This window comes from Brassica oleracea, chromosome C4 (genome assembly GCF_000695525.1).
Source record: "Brassica oleracea var. oleracea cultivar TO1000 chromosome C4, BOL, whole genome shotgun sequence".
Classification (NCBI taxonomy): Eukaryota; Viridiplantae; Streptophyta; class Magnoliopsida; order Brassicales; family Brassicaceae; genus Brassica; species Brassica oleracea.
The window spans coordinates 51,468,528-51,480,970 of record NC_027751.1 but is presented as its reverse complement, the minus strand read 5'-3'; positions in this window follow the sequence as shown (position 1 = coordinate 51,480,970).

The window sequence follows — 12,443 nt, the reverse complement described above, 5'->3', positions numbered from 1 at the left end:
GAAACCTATAGATTAACACTGTAGCAGCAGAACACTTTTTTGATCTTTTAATTGTTTAAGTAATTTAATTTAATATATTTACTTTTATAAAATTACAAATAAATTATTTTCATCTCCACCAAGATAATTTCAATACAAGGTATAATCTTTCTATGTATGTATGTATGTATGTTTTTTTCATTTGTATATTTTTAGTTAATTTAATTTCATATGTATTTCAAAAATATTATTTTAGTTTAATATATTTTATGTGATATAATTATATTTATTTTTGTATTTGCTACTCTAGTATGTATTAAAAATAATTAATTGTATATGTTATAAGAATAATGAATATTTATAAAAAATATTAAATAACTAAAAGATTTTTTTAATTTAATAATAAAATAAAATAAAATATTCTTTTTACTGTGACATTTGTTGTTCTTGTAGGAGATGAAAAATCATTGATGCTAAAATTACACTAAAATGATGTAGTATTGATACTAAAGGGGAAATTTCATGTTTACCACTTTCATGGTAACACTTTTCATCTTTACCACCACTAAATGGACATTTTCAAAAATATATTTTTCATCAAGTGGTAAAATACTCTTATACCCGTGTTCTCTCTATATATAATAAATCATTATTAAAAAAAGTTTTTGTTTTTATGTTTTCGAATTATACTTTTTCAAATTCAAAATTTTTTATAAATTTTTTTTCGATTTAGTTTTTCAAAATTTCTTTTTAAAAATCGAAAATTATGTTTGAAATTATTTTTTTAAAGTTTTATAATTTTTTTAGTATTTGTTTATATATTTATTAGTTAACCCTAGAGATATAAATGTTTTTTACCATTCATTAAAAGTAAAAGTAAAAATGGTTAATGTAAACGTGAAAATTGGTACTATAAATGTAGTATTTGTAAGAATTTCCCGATATTAAAATAGTGTTGTGTTCAGAGATGGCCTCATATATCAAATTTCCATGAATTCGTTGTTTTCTTTTATGATATTTTTCTTGATCAACCGTCGATATGTTTTGCATGTAATTGGTAAGAATCATGTTATAACGTGTAAGCTTCTTGATGACCAACTCAATAAGGTAACTACATGCAGAGAACTTAACAGTGTTTAAGAAACGTACTTGTTTGTTTTCCTTTCAGGTTTACATGTTAAAACGCTATGTAAGATTTTTTATATAGAATCTGTATTTCAAATGTTAAACAAACTCAATAAGGTAACTACTGCTTTTTCTTTTTACCAAACTTCATTCGGAGAGATATAAATAAAAATGTAAAACTGAAATGTAAATACTAAATTTTTTACTGAATATTTTATTTGTTTGCTGTTTGCATTCGCCATTAGTCTTTTCAATGCATTGTTTTCTTAAAACTTTAAACTAGCAACCACTATTAAAAACATAACATTTAATCATTTACTAGGTTAAGATCTGCGCCTTATACAGAATCAACATTATATATAAAAATTATTTTATGTATTAAATATTTTTACATATTATGAAATAATAAATATATATTAAATAATTAAAAATCAATAACCATTAAATATATAATTAAATTAGTACGAACATATAAATCAATTTTATTAATCCAAAATTTTTTTATATATATTTGATAGGATATGTAATTTAAATGATACTAACATAGATAATATATTTTAGTATATTTTTATATTAATGTCTATTAAATGATGATTTCTACTCATATAGTTTTTTTGATCATTTGTATCTTTTATAGAAAAAAATTTAAATTACTGATAACAAAATTTTCATTGTGGGATTAATAGTTTTAGTAATTTATAATTTTTAAAAAAATAAGTTGTCAATGATCGTTCAAAAATTTTATCAAAAAATTGTTCAAAGTAAATTTTGAAACTAAAATATTGTATTTTATATGGTTTGTAGTTTAATTTAAAACGATATGTATATTAATCTTAATAATTAATCAAATTAAACTTTTTACTTATATAATTTTTGTAATCATTGGTATTTTGTCATAACAAAAATTTTAAACCATGGATCATAAAATTTGAATGTGAGACTTTTAACAGTTTTAGTAATTTATAGCCGTTTGTAAAAATTCAAAATATAACATATACATATTTAGATTTTTATTATATGGTTATTGTGGTTGTTTAATTTATTTAATAGTTTAAAATTAAACAAATATGATAGAAGATACACTATTTTTTATCAAATCTTTATTATTAAAAATCATTAATTGCCTTATATACTTTAGCCACATTAGACCAACATATTTCTCTAATGATTCTAAGAATCATTTTAGTGATGACATGTAGCTACAAAAAAAAACTGTAATGCTTCTCAAATAGTATACAGGGGATATATGAATTATCAAGCCTCTAGTTATAGTGCATAATAGTCTTCAATCCAGCATTAAGTTCGAATTATTTAGATTCTGATTTTAGGTTTTAGGCGTACAGTTACCTAATAATAATAATAATATGTATAGCATGGATAGGTTTGGTACAATTATTTCGGTTTTGAATCGGATGCATGCAAATTTTTTTTGAATCGAATAATAATATCTATTTCATTTTAATATTTATATTAAAAAAAATTTACCACTCTATCCATTATTAAACTACATTGCTTTTGGAATATGAAAATCTTTATTCGGATTATTTGGATGGTGTAATCCCTAATCATATACACTAATCATCTGCTCAATTTTCTATCTTAGTTGTTAAAAAAACTTGCTTTTGGAATATTTATAACTAAACGGAATCGAGTATATGACTATTGTTACTTGTTAATGAAGGTTGCATATTGTTAGTAACTATTAATAGTGTTAAGAAAGTAACAAGGACTTTTAGCATTTTGTATTAACTTATACAAGTGGTTTACTGGTCTCCTAAAGGCCCGCCATATGATAACTCAAGGACCTTTTTTTTTTGCATCATCTACCCTTTTTCTGCCCCCAAATCATATATTTGGTATAAAGATACGTACATTCACACATAGATATTTGATGGAATGTTGGTTATTTCAGATCTCCTGTATTAATTGCATCTGATTCTCTACATTTGCTGAAGATTTTTTTCCTTTTGAAGGATTTGAGGGACAATATAATGTGGGATCCATGCAATAAAATTTTAGTGATGGTAAATTCCTTTGATTCTCATTTCAAACTTTATTTAATAAATTTAACTTTTTGTGGCGAATGGGACCCAAATGATCAAATTAACACAAAAGAATCTCTCCACTTACCCTAATACTAAACTTTAAATAACTAAATGTTTAATTATTTCTGAAATTGAAATTTACTTCTTTTTGAATCAAGTGGAAGTTTTTGCTCTTCTTTAATTTTCATATTCTTTCTCATTATAGGAAAAATATGCCTAATTTTCTAATTTTCAAGTCTCTATATAATTATTTCCCACCCCATTCATATCTCTAGGTTAAATATATTTTTTCTTTAATCCAAATGAATTTTTTTTCCAGTGCCCGGTCCAACATTTTTGAATAAACTAAGCAATTTTTTTTGAAATATATTTTCATATTAATTATTTTAAGTTTTTGATTTTTTAAATACAGTGGTTCATAAAAATATGCAAGTAAATAAAAACAAAGCCACAATCCGGCTCACCAAATCAGATAGTTTGAAATCAAAATCTGATTTATCTAAAACAACAACATGTCTTTATATTTTATTTAATATCATATATATATGATATAAATTTCATTAAAACTTTATAAATTAGTTTAATCTATAAATAATTGATAGTCAATGTTATCATATACATTTTATTGTTAATACAAAATTTCACATTTTAAAAATTGTTATTATTTAACAATACACTTATTCAATATATTTATTAGTAAGAGTTATATAAAAAGGACAAATTCTTGCAATCAAAAGAATTATAAATTATATTTACATATCAACATCAATAATAACAGAAACACTTAATATGTAATAAATGCCCTATATTATATATAATAAATTTTATACAGATTTTATAAATATTTGTGATGAATTTACTGATTTTCAAATTTTACAATTGGAGTAGAGAACTCTTCCATGTTTATAATTTTTTAAAAATATTACGTTTGATTCTAGATTTATACAAATAAAAAAATTGTTTCATAAAAGAAACAAAAGAGAAGTTTTTTTTTTCCTTCAAGTTTTTGTTCATTAAATAGAGAATGGGCCAGCCGAAGATCCTTGCAAAAAACGGCCCATGGTCAGAATAACTAAACCAACAACAAACTAAAAAACCGGTTTTAAAGTCCAAAAGCCCATCACCAACACTACCCAGATCCAGAAACACGTGTCGACTTATCTTCTTCTTGTCTTATCCTAACGGTTCTGCCGAACTTTGAACGGTTCTACACCGTCGAACTTGTCATAGAGAGCGTCATCGAACGAACCTTGAAACAAAAGAGAGGTTAGATAATGGTTTAGTTTGTCCTTTTTTGATAATTAATTTGTCCTTATCCTCCATCTGGATGACATTAAGAGCGAGGGCCTCTTCTCGTGCCCCATAAGGCCATAATACACGTATCACTTGTCGTATGCACATCATGGAGTTAAGTGCATATAAAAAAAGAAGTTAAGTGCATATGGCATGTAATATCTTTTACTGTTTTACATATGTTTTTTTAACTTACTGTTTTACATATGTGCGTGAATGTTTTTAAGCAAGCAATGTCAAAATTTTTGCAAAAGAGAGTCAATATCATCAATGGATTTAATAAATATACAATATTTTGAACAAAAAAATTAGGGCTTACAAAATAATTAAATTAAGAAAATCCATTTCGTAATGAACTCTTTGAGAAGTAAATGATTTTCGATTAAACTGGTGTAAAATCGATCGAGTTTTTTTTTTTTTTTTTTGTAACCGCGGGTTTCCGGCAAACGTGGTCAACCGACTATTCCCGCGAGACCCACGGCACTCCACGTATTCTTGAGATTTAACCCTAGCCCGGGTGGCCAGCGGGACTCGAACTGCGGATACCGTATTGGGGGTTTTCCCCTCAAGTACCACTAGCCCAAGGCCGCTGGTTAATCGATCGAGTTTTCATGGCAGATATTTGCAAAGGTTATAAAAATTAAGTTTGAACAGTTTGAAAATAGTATTGACTATAGATTTTAAAGAGATAAAAAGTTATTATGATTAAACTATGACGTGCAGTTAAAAAAAAAGAAGATCATACTATGTCCTTTTTACGTTCTCTTTATTTATATTATGTTTCATTCATGTGGGCTGTAATTAAAAAATAGTAATCACATGTCTATATATAGATGAAAATGACATGTAATTTTGAATAGAAAATTACTAAACATTTAACTTTATAAGATTAAAATATGTAAAATTGTTTAATATCACTGACAATATAATGCGGGGGATTTTTTTTTTTTGGAAAAATGCTTAATGCGGGGGGAATTTCTTGATTTGTTTTCATATATCTGTTATATTTTTGCCTCTCCAGTGGTTTAGTATAATGAGAAATTTGCAACAATATTCTAAACTGGAATCGACTACGCATACACAAGTTTGTCGGTTCGTATGACAACTAGACAAGTTGATTCGAAGTGTCTTGGAGATTACTGGTTAACTTTTTCATCCAACGACGACGTGTAATCCTTCCAAACCGCATTAGGAAAAACAAAAGTATATATATAACCAATCCTTATAAGTGGAGGAGGTGCACATATTATATAGACCGGTCGATGTGATAGCTAATTGAGAAATGAAAATTACTTGTTATCAAATGCCAATGATTTAGGGCAGAGACCATGTGAGTGCACTGCAACGTAAAAAAAAAAAAAAAAAAAAACAAATGAAGCATATTAGACTTACGATAAAGTTACAAACTACAAAATTCCCAGTTATATATAATCATGCGGCCAATATATATACTTTGGTCAAATGTTTCAAAGCGACATTTGTCAACTTTAAAAGCTCCCTCGAGAAATATAATATCTTATCACCAAAATAGGGTCAATTTTTTTTTTTGCCATCCTTGTAGGATTAGATTAACAAAGAGTCGCCAGCCAACGTGTACATACCCATTGCTCAATTGGTGAATCCCCTTTTTTCTTTAACTGGCTTAACTTATAGTAATTAGATTAAGAAAAGATAAATTCAGTTTAGTATGCACAACACATATTAGACTGACTATATTATGTCTTAATAGTCCAAGATATGCCATGTTATTTGTAAATGTTTTTGGACCCGTATTATAAGTACTGCATTTTTTTATTAGAAATATTACCGTTGTTTTTGTTTATATTGTTTTTTTCCCTGTAAATACCATTTCATTTAAATGCTCTGGAAAGAGAACCATTACAATGAAGTGAAATGCGATAAAAACAGAGCTAAATAGAGTAAAAATACATATATAATTGAGAAACTCTCGTGAAGCAAGGATCAGCGATTTGATAATTCCATTTTCTTATATATATATAGTTATTAGTCCAGACGTTTTATGGTCTTTTGTTTTTCAGATGCCGTTAGGTTTTGATTTTTTGACTAGTCGAATGGATGGTAGAGATATGGAGGGCATATTTAGTGACATTCCGAATACAAACATTAAGAGAGACAATATCATCACTATGATATAGATTTTCCACCACAATCACTTAAAAGAGAATTTAAGTTGTGTATTGACCCAACTCCTTCCCACAAGAACCTAATTTTATTATGCTCAGCCACTTCTCATTTTTTCTACGAATTTTTCATCAACATTTGAATCACAAACTCACAACATTCAGCTGCGTTTCAATTAATTTCATCCTGACTCTTTCTATAAATATATATAGGAATACATGAATCCAGCAACCATATATACATACCTACATATTTATGCAAATTAACCCTATATTATAAACACACAAAAAAAACCTACAACTTGCAGTCTACAAGTCAAAAAGTCAGATCGACCTCAGCCAATGGGCTTGCACTCAAAACGTAGACATGGGTTATTGGTGGACACCTATATATGAATTATTTGGTATCTAAGTTTCTTCATTTGATGTTTCAGTTTCAGGAGTTTCACTTGAAGACGACTTTGAAGTGTGGAACTTCCTGGTTTCATGTTATTTTTGGCTGCATTCACGCTGTCGTCATCTCTTGGAAAAAGTTTTAACACAGCATACATACATCTATATATTGAGATATATCTATATATCTATATATTTATATAGAGATGATATATACACTCAACCGCACGGATGTGTACATGTTTTGTATTTTTTAACAAAATCTAATTTAGTTAAGTCAAATCTTGTTCAAACTATACCATACTTCTCTAACTTCATAGACCAGTAGAGTATGTAATACTGATAGGAAAAATGATGGCTTTATATATTTCTTCTTTCTTATTGGTTGTACATTTTGACCATTGTAAACTTTTTGCTGGCTCTTACTTTTTTTTTTGTCAATTTTGCTGGCTCTTACAATTCATCAAAATAAGAATATTCAGATCAGGACACTAAATTATCATACGTATATTGTATATACATAATCGTTGCATATCATTGACCTCACATATGTTACCAATAGATTAATGCATATATGTATGTTTGGTGTGTCAACAGCTCAAAGTTGGTAATGCATAAAAAGTGTACATATAACTATATAGTTCATAGACCTTCGTTAGTTGTTCACTGTTAAAGAACAGTGGAAATTTCCAAATTAGTACAGGATTAGTTAGTCATGTGAATAGTTTCACTTGTTACTTTTGTGTTCTTATAATTTATAAAATTCATATTACGATTTTGTCTAACTATTCATACACGCAATCCACACATACTTCTACGTGCTCTGGTCCCCTTCTAAATCATATTTATATTTGAGTTTGTGAAAGATAAAGGATATATAAAAAATAGTATTCCATTAAAAGAAAAAAGAAGAAAAGGAAAAACTGAGGGTAACCATGGATGATAATTTAGTGGTTTAGAAATGTGGTGATTAATATATCTCCACGTATCAAACTTAATTATTTAATAGTATTCAAGTGTTTAGGTGGCATCTTTTTAACTTTTCCCTAAATCTTGTAAATATAATATAAAAATTAGCCCTGTCGGAAAATGAAAAACAAAAAGCAAGCAAATGACAGAAAAATAATTTATTTAATATTAGAAAATAGAAAGATGGAGAAAAGGGAGTGGGGGAGTAAATTAAATAGTTTTCAAAGTTTTGAGAAAGTGGCATGTATATAAAATGCAAAATGTGGGTACCATCCCATTGCTAATAAAAAATGTGTTTGGATTAAATTCTGCGTAATCACCTGCTTCCACATGCATCAATATATAAGTACACTTTAAAAAGAATTGAATTTCATATCTTATAAAAATTATAAACTCAAATAACTAAAAAGGTGGAAAGGATTCACCCTAAAACGGAGTGTAACATAGATTAAGGACATAATCCTAATCAGGCTCATTCTCCAGAGTCTTCTTTCGTCTCAATATTAAACCATTTTTTACATCAATGACGAACGATCATGGAACACATATTTGACAAAAAAATATTCTTAGAAATATGAAAAACAATGAATGTTACAAAATTAATAAGCATCTCCGACCCATAGTGTCAAAACTACACTATTTTGGTGTAGTTTCAACACTAAAAAATATTTTTCTCCAACCACAACACTAAACTTCACACTAAACTTCACACTAAAAGTTATTTTATAATATTATATGTATTTAACTTTTTATTTGTCATTTATTTAATTGTATAATTTATTAATAAAATAAGTGAATAGTATTTTAGTGGAGTGAATAGTGTTATAGTGTAGTGAATAGTGTCACACCAAATTTGGTGTAAAATTATAGTGTAACACTAAAATAGTGTGATTTTTGCAGTTGAGTTGGAGAAAGTTTTAGTGTCAAAATCACACTAAAATAGTGTTTTGGAATTGGGTTGGAGATGGCCTCAGAGGGTAAAATCTTAGGATCCAGCCAAACCAGGACCCGCTTTCCCATTTACTCTTTGGTAACTGACTGAAATGACAACCCAGTCTTTTACCAGCTACCCACCTGCTCTTTGTTTCAAAATGAAAAATTACATATAATTTTTTCAGATTATGCTCTTATAATTTCCGTTTAGTCAAGTGCTTTTAACATGTATTGTGTGAATGATAATGTAACATTCTAGTTTGCGATATATAAATAATTTAAAAGAATTGATTATATGTCAAAATATGTATTTATTTTTTTGATTATTTATTGAAAAAAACTAAAGTTAAGCATGTTTTAGTTATAATAGTAGAGATATATGTAACATGGTGCGATCATACCAGCACTAATGCACCGGATCCCATCAGAACTCCGCAGTTAAGCGTGTTTAGGCGAAAGTAGTACTAGGATGGGTGACTTTCCGGGAAGTCTTCGTGTTACATCCGTTTTAAAAGAGTTTAAAAAAAAAGGTAACATACCAAAAAGTGATTTATGATACCTTATGAATCATGCCAAAACATAGAGAAATGTCATGTGGTGATTGCAACATTAGTATACAAAACATTCAAGCCTCTAAAAAATCAACTCACCATCCGTTGTATGAGATTGGACCGAAACTTATGAGATTCATTAATTAATCGTAAACAATCGAAGCGTTAAATATAAAAAACGGTCCCACTTTAGAGAAACATACAAACTTTTGGATCTAAAACCTCTTAGTTATTAAAAATAATGAATAACTTATAAGTTATAAATGCACTAATATCCTAACAAAATAGTTAGTTGTAGTTTTATAAGAGAACTCTTTAATAAAAAACTTTACACTGCCATTAAATAACAAAGTAATCTCCAGCAAAACAAAAAGGTATTAAACCTCTAATAACTATGATTTTTTTTTGCTATGTCAACAAAGTGAATATCATATTTTAAGGTCCTTGAGAAATATAGGATTATAATTTAGTGATATGTATAGTGTTAAATCCATAAACCGGCATTTTAGACTATCTTTAATGGTTCATTTTATTTTTCACTCTAAACTCTATTTTATAGTGAAAATATAGTGGAATTGAAGATGTTCTAAGTGCTCAACAGCAAACGTGAACATTTTATCAGACTCTCGAAAACCCCCGAGTCTTTTTCACGAAACTAAGATATGATAAAAGTACTAAGGGTTAAGAAAACTATCATTATAGAGCTGATTTAATCATTCTGTTTAATGATAAAAAATAAGTATATATGACAACCATCTAATGTCTTTTATAAAACAGGACTCATGCTAGTAATAGACACTGAATGTTATGATACCATGAATGATTTACCCAAGACGAGTGGGGAAACCTATAACACAAGACTTACGGAAATAAGGCCAATCACGACGATGATGTATTTCAAACTTTTGCCTATATCTACATAAATGTTCTGTGGCATAAAACACAGATGTAATGTGTTGATAATAATGTACTTTTGCCTATATTTTGATGTAAAGAAAAAACGAAAATGTAGAAATTGAAAAGAAGAGAGAGACTGAAAAGACAAGTCAAACGTCAAATCGAACCACTTCCTTATCATACGACTGTCAGTGCCCTTCTGTGTTGTCATTCTTTTTCTCTTATTTTCCCTCAATTTCCTTTACCCTAAATTACCAAACAAAGAGAGAAATAGTAATTATTCAAATATTTTGCTTCAAAATAAAAATAAGTGAGAAAAAATAAAGTTTCCTTTTGCTCGTGCGCTTCTGAGCACACGAGGTGAATATACATCGAGAAATAGTTCGTACAAGATAAAATAATTGTCTCAAAAATTATTCAATCACCTCTTCAAAAATTATTATTATTATTATTTTTGATAAAGGGTTTCAAAAATTATTATAAAAGATAAACCTAACAAAATAATCTTTATATTTCTTAAGGTCATATATTATTAGCAATAATATATTTCGTATGAGAAAAAGATTTATAATTCAAACCCATTTTTTTCTTTATCAAAAAAAGATTTATAGTTCAGATTTAGTAGAAATACAATTAAGTTATATACCAGTTTGGTTAGATAAAAATTTGTTGTTCTAGTAATAATGAAAGAAGTAAACCCCAACAACCGGGCGCTACGATCCGGCCGACACGCTTATCTATGCCCATTCTCCACTCTCTCCCATCCATTTCTAATATATTTTGGAATTGTTTTTTCTGTTAAAGATTGAATATAATTTTAATCGGTACTTGTACAATACATGATTCTCAGTTACAAAAAAAAAAAAAAAATACATGATTCTCAACCGGTGAATATATGGGTTCGGACGACGACTGCACCATTATCAGAGCCACTTCTTGCCTTCTGTGGTTGGACGTTTCATATTTAATTCTTTCTCCACCTGATTGATTTGATTCATGATATTTTACACGAACAATAAATAGCCTTGTTTTACTTCTATGATTGCTAGTAGTATTTTCATTACAATAGCGTGCGTACACAACCGATAAAACAAACAAATAGTAATAATTTTCTTCATAATTTTTTTTTGCCAAGTTGCTTATTTGCTCTGAGGATATGACAAAAGTTGTTGCTAATTGGATGGTGAAATTTAGGGTGGTTATGCTAATTGTACATTTTAAAATATATTCATATGATGATACTATTTTCAAAAATACTAATATTTCAGTTACAAAAAATACTAATATTTAACACAAAAATAATAATACAAACAAAAATATCACACATTTAAATTAGTAACATTGGAAATCATGGGACAAACTCTGTAGTCCTAAGGATGATGGAGGTTTGGGATTTAAGGATCTTACAGACTTTAATACAGCTATGCTTGGGAAACAATTTTGGAGATTAATGGACAAACCTAACACGCTTTTTTCTCGTGTTTTCAAAGGGAGATATTTCAGGAATGCTTCACCCCTGGAACCCATTAGATCATACTCGTCATCTTATGGCTGGCGTAGTATTGTCTCTGCTAGATCTCTGGTTAGCAAATGACTAATTAAAAGGGTGGGAACAGGATCATCTATCTCAGTATGGAATGACCCTTGGCTTCCATCCACTCGCCCGAGACCAGCAAATAAAAATCAACACAATCTTTACCCGGAACTAACAGTGGATGCTCTTATCGATGGAACATCACGGTCATGGAATCTACAGGTTATTCGGACTCTGGTGGATCCGCAAGATATGAAAATTATTGAAAGTATTCCTATAAACAGATTTCACCTAGAAGACCGAAATGGATAGCATTTTACAAACAATGGGAAATACACGGTTAAATCTGGATATGAAGTGGAATGAGTATATCCGGACATAGAAAGTATGCCACCCCAGTTTGGTCCTTCGATAACACCGTTGAAGGCGTTCTGTTGGAAAGTACACTGCCCACCCAAGATGAAACATTTTTTGTGGCAAATTGTAACTGGGTGTATAGCGGTTAAGAAAAATTTGAGGTCAAGAGGAATGCAAGGAGGTACTGTATGTGACCGATGTAGAGCCCCTGAGGAGTCTACTAATC